We start from the raw sequence: 7,834 nt of genomic DNA on the forward strand, positions 1-7,834 counted from the left end.
TGTCAAATATTTGAGCAATATGTGAGATATCAAATTCAGGGGAATAAGGAAGCTGGTGAAGCACGGTCTGGACCCAGGGTGACCCAGAGACTGGATTTGGCTCTCAGAAATGATTCCTTTGTCCTTCTCAGGTTTTTATACGTTTGAAGATTTTGCATTAAATATGGGAAAATGGAGTCTCAGTAAAATAATTGCAGGTGTGGTCACTGAGTCCGCATTCCCACATAGCAGTGATCCAATGGAAGTGAGGACAAACACCAACCGCTTTGGGCAGGGCATGTGCCACTCACTTTGCCGCAGTCCCCACCACTCCCTATGGCCTCACAGCCTCTCTCAGATGGATGTCCTGCCCCGCCTCCTGTGGACATTTGGATTAGAGACTCCAGGTCTTGCCATCCTCTCTATTTCATCTCAGAGGAGACTAAGCTCTTCAGAGTCTGTGGGTTTCAGAACCCATGGCGCTGAGATCATGACCTGAGGTAAAATCAAGATTCAGACGCTCAACTGACTGAGCCATTGGTGCCGGACCACTTTTGCAGCCCCTGGAAGATGCGTGCTCAATAAACAGGGGCACCTGGGTGGCTCAGTCGATTGAGCATCTGAATCTTGATTTCAGCTCAGGTCATGATTTCAGTGTTGTGGGATCAAGCCCCACATCAGCTCAGTGAGTAGTCTACTTGACATTCTTTCTCCTTCTCCCTTTGTCCTTCCCCTGCTCTTTCTTTCTCTCTCAAATAAATAAATCTTTAAAAAAAGAAGAAGAAAGAAAGAAAGGAAAGAAAGAAAGAAAGAAAGAAAGAAAGAAAGAAAGAAAGAAAGAAAGAAAGAAAAAAGAAAGAAAGAAGAAAGAAGAAAGAAAGAAAGAAAGAAAGAAAGAAAGAAAGCCCTGTAAAGCCCTGTAAATAGGGCTCACTTATGTGTTTGCACTCATTGGTTTGTGGAACATCTTTTAAAAATAAATGTGATTTTTATCTTTTAAGAATGTTGCCCTCAGGGTGCAGGACTATGCTGGCTGCACTCCCAGACTAATGTTACATTATAACCACTGATTCACGGAAAGCCTGTTTCTTTTTCATTATTTATTTTTTCCCTTCATTTTCCAATTCCATTCTTATTCCTTTGACCTTATAGGCACTATCAGGCTAACATACTTATACTTGCCCAGAAAAACTTGCTGGTCCTTGTAAAACAGGTTGTGCTATCTTGTGAACAGGCATCGCTCATTGAAACACAAGTCGCTAGGCCCAAGCTCACATCCTGTTTCCGACACGGTCCTCCCAATGCCACTATTTATAATTTGCTGCAAACACTTGCAGGCTGCTCTGGTCACTTATAGTGGAACAGAAACCAGTAAGTATCAGAAAGACCATCTTGGCCCACTCTGTCCTGAATCCTGAGCACACAAGAGTTAAGACTGTAATGCCACTCTGCATCCTTCCTGAATTTGGTATTCTGGCCCCAAGGTTAAGTTCAGAAAAACCCTGCTCCCTGGTTCTGAAGGGTGCTTTTTATTCCAAACACTTCCTCCCTTCCTGGCTTGAAATACTCAGAACACCTGTCGTCTCTTCCAGGCACTGTTTTTGCTCATTGTCTATTTGCTCCAAGGACTGACTTTCCTTCCCTCTTGACCCAAACATCCCACAAGGCCCAACTTAACATTTACCTCCCCAAACGCCCACGTGCTGTGGGAAACCCAAGGCTCCCATGGCTGAGAACCTGTGCCGTTAGGCTCGCTCCTCCTCCTCCTCCTCCTCCTCCTCCTCCTCCTCCTCCACTTCTCCACCTGTGTCTGCCTTGGACGATGGCGCTTTCAACGCACGCTGTGTCCTCTTCCCACAACTAAGAAACTCCAGGGCAGGGACTGTGTCTTCGTTCCTCTCGGACCCCTTGGCCTGACAAGGACTTACCCGGAGATGCTCAGGGAAAATTGGCTAAAAATAAAAATCCTGCCCATCAGCGGAGAGCCGTGGGGCCATTCCCACAGCCCTCCCTCCTTCGCTGATTTCCAGATTGCCGAACGTGTCCACCTCCGAATGATGCTGCCTTTTGTGTAATATACTTAAGCGCACACACAGAATGACAAGTACGAGTGATGGCCTATCTGCCACGGCCGCGGCGTCTGCTTACAGAGCGCGTTTGATCGCCTGAACAGTCAATGCTTGCAGCCTGGAATTGGCGTTTAAATCAAAGTGGTGGGACATTTCTTCTCTCCAGGACGGGATTACAAAGGGAAGAGATCCCCCGGAGCAGACCCTGAGAATAACGACGTGGCTGTACCCTGAGTCCTCAAAGTGCTTTGCCAGACAATTGAGAACCATGATTTTGTCTGCGGCTAAAAATATAAAAGTAGGGCAAAGCTATAGGAGATCAATTTTAAATCATCTGAAGCTATAGGAAAGAAATTTTTCTGAGGCTCTTTTGAGAGCAGATAATTTATGTTTCTGCCGTGGCCTTTTAATAGAGAGAGAGAGAGAGAAAGAGGAGAGAGAGAGAGAGAGAGAGAAAGGAGAGCCACCTGCCTTTTCAATACTCCTTTCCTGATACGGTGCTTTACTCAAATGTTAACATCCAATCCAATAATGAGCCACTGGGATGGTTTTATTTAAGAATATGGCTATGAGTTATAGTCGTTTCTTATGTATCCGATGTCATTCCTAAAATAAAACAATTTACAAACTGTGACATTAACTCACGCTTTGGTGGAAAAGTAATTTCCCATTTTTTTGCTTCTGGATGGGCAGAAAACTGAAACTGGAAATTTTACATGTGAAATGGAATTCTTTCTTAGGAAAGGGGATGGAGCAAGATCAAGAACTATATGCAACATATTCGCTCCTCACAGCAGCCCAGGAGGCCATCAGGTTATTTCCATTTAATAGAGCAGGAAGCAGACCACTTCAGGCCAGACTGTCTTCTGGAAAGAGCCCCCAGCTGACCTGCCCCCCACTGTCCCTGCACAGCCACCCTAGGGGCTCCCTTGACCATCACCTTGGGGATCCTCTGCACCCTTTCCTGTGGCAGAGCCCCAGCTCCCGCCCCCATCCCCTGTGTATTTCTTTCTCAGTTAATTCCCTCATTTTGGTGGAAAACTTTGTCCAGTAGCTTCCCTAAGCAAGAGGGCAGACTTGATCACTTTTGAGACCATAATCTGAATCACATCTGGGGGACACTTTAAAACCAAGCAATCCACCCCCATTCCAGTGTCCGCATCAGTGTCCACATTCATGATCGTATTGTCACAGTGCAAATATTCTAGGGGCCACAGCATGCAGGCTGTGTGGCAGCTTCACTCAGTGGAGGGGTTTTTGAGCAAGTGAGATCTGGATCTCCAGTGACACTGCTTTGCTCATCACTTGGGAACAAAACCCAGCGAGTGGTGTGAATGGCAGATGCCCACAGGGAGATGTACAGGGAGAGTCCGGATCTGAAGCGCCACGATGGGCAGGAGGTCCACTATTTCAGACCGGACGTCCCATCCACACTAAGCACACTGCAGGTGAAACCAAGACGCAGGATTGTCCGCTGGGCCTTAGGAAGCTGGTTCAGCACAAGGCACACAGTTTGCAGGCTGGGGAAATGAATTAGAATATGCAAAGCTTCTAAGTACAATCCATTAGTACAGAAGATAAAAAGGCACATAATTTGATGAAGCCAAACATAAATGCCCTCCCTCAGCTTCCCAATTGCTACCTTTTTCTTCTTATCCACAGTTAATCATTTTTATTGTGATTGCCGTAGTTTATGGAAAGAGAAAAGAATGTTTATAATGGAAATTATTTGCATATACCACGTTTGCTATTCACTGTACTGTTCGCCCTTAGCAGAAGTAGGTTCTAACATCTGCATATGGATCTCTTTAAGATGATCTGCTACTGTCGCCCCCTTACCCGTGGTTTCAGGTACCCGTGGTTGAAAGCCGAAGCCAAAGCCAAAGAATGCTGCCAGGATCATCCGAAGCAGGTGATCCTCCTTCGGATGCATCATTGAGTCAACAGCAGCCTAACCGTACATCGCATGCCTGTGTCACTCACCTCACTTCTTATCACGGGGACATTCCGTCACCCACACCATCACCACAAGAAGAAGGGTGAGCTCAGTACAAGAAGATATTTTGAGAGAGGGAGACTGAGAGCGCATTCCCGTTACTTTTATTATAATATATTGTTATAAGTATTCTATTCTTTATTAGTTACTGCTGCTAATCTCTCCGTGTGCCTAATGTATAAGCGTCACTTTGTCACAGGTGGGTATGCATAGGTACAAATAAAGCATATGTTTGGTACTATGTGTGATTCGGGCACCTGCTGGGAGTCTTGGAATGGTCCCTGCAGGTGAAGGGGCCTCTTGCTAATGGTGAAGTCTCTTCTAAAGAGAAATCTCAGACTATTAGATCAATATTTTATTCTAATGCTGATCAACCGTCTCTATAAATGTCATCTCTCCCCCACCTTCCAAATAAAACAAGATAATGTTTTCCTACAAAAGAATTGAGAATAGGCCTGCCTATTTTTGCTCCAGGGTAATGGAATATATTTATTGATGCAGAATAAATGACATGAGTCAGAGTTCACTGTGGAGACTCCCATAGCTCTTACTAATCTTATAAAGATGAAGTGTGCTGGGCGTCTCAATAAATGAGAGCCATCCAGTTCTTAAGAGCATATTCAATTCATAATTTTAACCCACCATCCCTGCATTTTTCAGGGTCAATAGCAAAGTGTGATATCCACCACTCTATTTGGTCTTTAGCAATCTCATTTTTGTGGATCTGAATCTCATCAGGGAAAATGAACTCACGGATAAATCTGCATAATTACACATACTGTCTGCTTGCAGCAAAATATCTAGCTGCTCCAATTTCTCCTTCATCTATTGTTATAGGGTCCAGGAAAAACACAATGCAAATTCCATAGACAAGAGAATGCTCGCCTCTAGAGTTCCAGAGAGAATGTGGCTCATGACATTCAAGATTTGATTTGAGACTTCTTTCCCTCATGTACATTCTGAGCAAATAATACAGCAATGTTATTCCCGGGAACAAATGCAAATTCATCACTGTTCATGGCAAGATACAGAGCACTGCATAAATGGCACAAGTTTGTCCAATAGTTTTTACTTAAATATTATGGGACTGATGCCTACAAACAATTTTTGAAAGCTTTTTTTATTGAGCAATAACAGAACTTCAGAAAGTATATGTACTTTCAGAAGCGCAGAGCTTGATGAATTATTACAAAGCAAACACACATATGCAGCCTCCACCAGGGTCAATAAATAAAACATCAGGGATGTCCCCAGGACCCAGATCCCTTGTGGTTTGCCTTTCTGATCACCTACCCATCCATCTTAGCTTCTCCAGGTCCCATGTCCTAACACCACAGGGCAGATAGAATTGTCACAGTAAGTATATTTGGTTGCCCTGCTGCTTTCATTCTGAACTCACTTGGTTGGAGAGAGTCACCTATCTTTGGTGTTTATCAGCCATGCATTCATTCCTGTTTTATACTCAATACACTTTGTCTTTGGCATATTTGGTACAAATATACCAAAGCTTATTTTTGCCCATTGTACTGAGCATGTAGGTTGTATCTGATTTGGGGCTGTCTTGATAATGCTGCTAGTAATACTTTTGTCCATGCATTTTGGTGCACTTGTATAATTCCTGGATCGGAGGGTGTAAATGTGTTCCATTTTAGTAGATAATGACCAATACTTTTCCACGGAGGTTAGACAGGTTTTCATTCCCATCAGAAGTGTGTGAGAATTCCAGTAAGTCGAAATCCTCACTGATACTAGACATTTGTCAGGCTTTCAAATTTATTAGCCATCTGTATGTAAGTTATCTCGTTGTGGTTTTAATTTGTACTTCTCTGGTGAAGGAGGTTGGAAATATTTTGATATAGTTATTGATTGTGGGTATCAACCACCACTACACACTCCCTGATATTTAAAGGTGTCTTTTCAAGAATCTTGCCATTTTTCTAATAGGTATGAATGTCATTAGCTTATTGATTTGCAGAATTCTTGTATGTCCTGGATACAAGCCTTTTGTTGGTTTTATATGTGCTAATATTTTCTCTCATTCTATGGTTTGTCTTTCTGTGTTCTTGATATAGTCTTTTGATGAACAGAAATTCCCAGTTTTAATGTAGTCAAATGAATGAATGTTTGATTTTGTGTCTGTTGCTTTTGTGTTTGGTTTAAGAGATCTTTGTTTACACAAACAGTAAGCTTTCTTATAGGAATCCCGTGACTTACCTTTGCATATAGCTCACCAATTCACATGAAACTGATTTTTGTGTATGGTGTGAGATAATAGTCATCATCATTATTTTTTTTCCTGGGTAATATCTGATGAACCCAGCACCAATTCATTAAAAAGGGACCCTTTCCCCCAACACATTGCAGGGCCACCTGTGACATAAGTCAGGTGTCCATACAGCCATGTCTTGGGGAGTTCTATTCTGTTCCTTTGGTTGATTTTTTTTCTATCTCTGGTCCAACAGGATATTGATAAAATAACAAGGCATTTTATTCTATCTGATAGAGTAATTTCTTTAAATCCACCTGTTTTCTTAAAGATTCTCTTGAATATTCCTGGCCGTTTACGTTTTCAACATCAATTTTAGAATCTGCTGGTCAAATATCTTCTGAGAGTTTTATCGGAGTTACACTGAAACTATACTAACACCTTTGTAACATTAAAACTTCAATTCATGGAGGTGCCTGGCTGGCTCATCAGTGGAACATGTGACTCTTGATCTCAGGGGCATGAGTTTGAGCACTACGTTGGGTATAAAGATTATTTAAAAATAAAATAAAAAAAAAAGACTTCAGTTCATGAACTATGGTATTTCCCATTTTGCATATCTTTAATTTACCCAAATGCTGCTTTGTCCTTTATACTGTTGAAGTTGAATATCTTTCACTAGATTTAGCCTTCATTATTGTATCTTTGGTTTCATTTTTTTTTTAAGATTTATTTATTTATTTATTTATTTATTTATTTATTTATTTGAGACACACAGAGAGACAGAGACACAGGCAGAGGGAGGAGCAGGCTCCATGCAGGGAGTCCAAAGTGGGACTCAATCCAGGGTCTCCAGGATCACGCCCTGGGCTGAAGGCGGCGCTAAACCACTGAAACACCCGGGGCTGCCCTTTTATTTGGTTTTAAATGGCAACATTATTTAATTTCATTTTCTCAGTCTGTTACTGTGATACAAACACATAATTGATTTTTTATATTGATCTCTATGCAAGTAACCTTACTACATTTACTTATTAATTTAAAAAATTATCTGTATATTCTTTTAGGTTTTCTGCATATATAATCATGCCATCTACAGACAATGACAGCTTTCCTTCCTAATCCTCAATTATTTCATTTCTTTCCATTTACTTATCAGAGTGGCTAGGAATTCCACACAATGTTTAATAGACGTGGTGATATGGAAGATCTTTGTCTCACCTCTAGACTTAGATAGCTTTCAATATTTTGCCATTAGATATGATATTTGCTGTACGTTATGTTTTGTGGATATTCTATCAGAGGTCAACATGTTTTCCTTCTATTAATGGTTTTACATGTTTACTTTTAACATTATAGACAATAGAATTTTGTCAGATGCTTTTTCTGCATTTACTAAGATAATTACAGTGTCTTTGTGCTCATGACTTTGTATCTTTTTTCCATTTAATATTTCAGAATACATTTTATACATATTATAAACTATCCATAAACATTTTATTTTTACATACATCTTTACATTGAAATATTTTTATGAAAATATGATATCTTCCTTTTTCTCATCATTCCAGCCCCAGAGGCATT

At 41.3% G+C, this 7,834-nt stretch overlaps 1 long non-coding RNA gene across 2 annotated transcripts in view; it reads left to right on the forward strand.

Annotated features, from left to right (window-relative positions):
• Window positions 1–6,721, forward strand: part of LOC144299715 (uncharacterized) — a 28,475-nt gene extending 21,754 nt beyond the window's left edge. For both annotated transcript variants that reach the window (XR_013366379.1, XR_013366380.1), the window contains one exon: window positions 3,900–6,721. This is a non-coding gene — a long non-coding RNA (uncharacterized LOC144299715). The remainder of the gene's footprint in view (window positions 1–3,899) is intronic.
• Window positions 6,722–7,834: the final 1,113 nt, after the last annotated feature.

Source organism: Canis aureus, chromosome 27 (genome assembly GCF_053574225.1).
Source record: "Canis aureus isolate CA01 chromosome 27, VMU_Caureus_v.1.0, whole genome shotgun sequence".
NCBI lineage: Eukaryota > Metazoa > Chordata > Mammalia > Carnivora > Canidae > Canis > Canis aureus.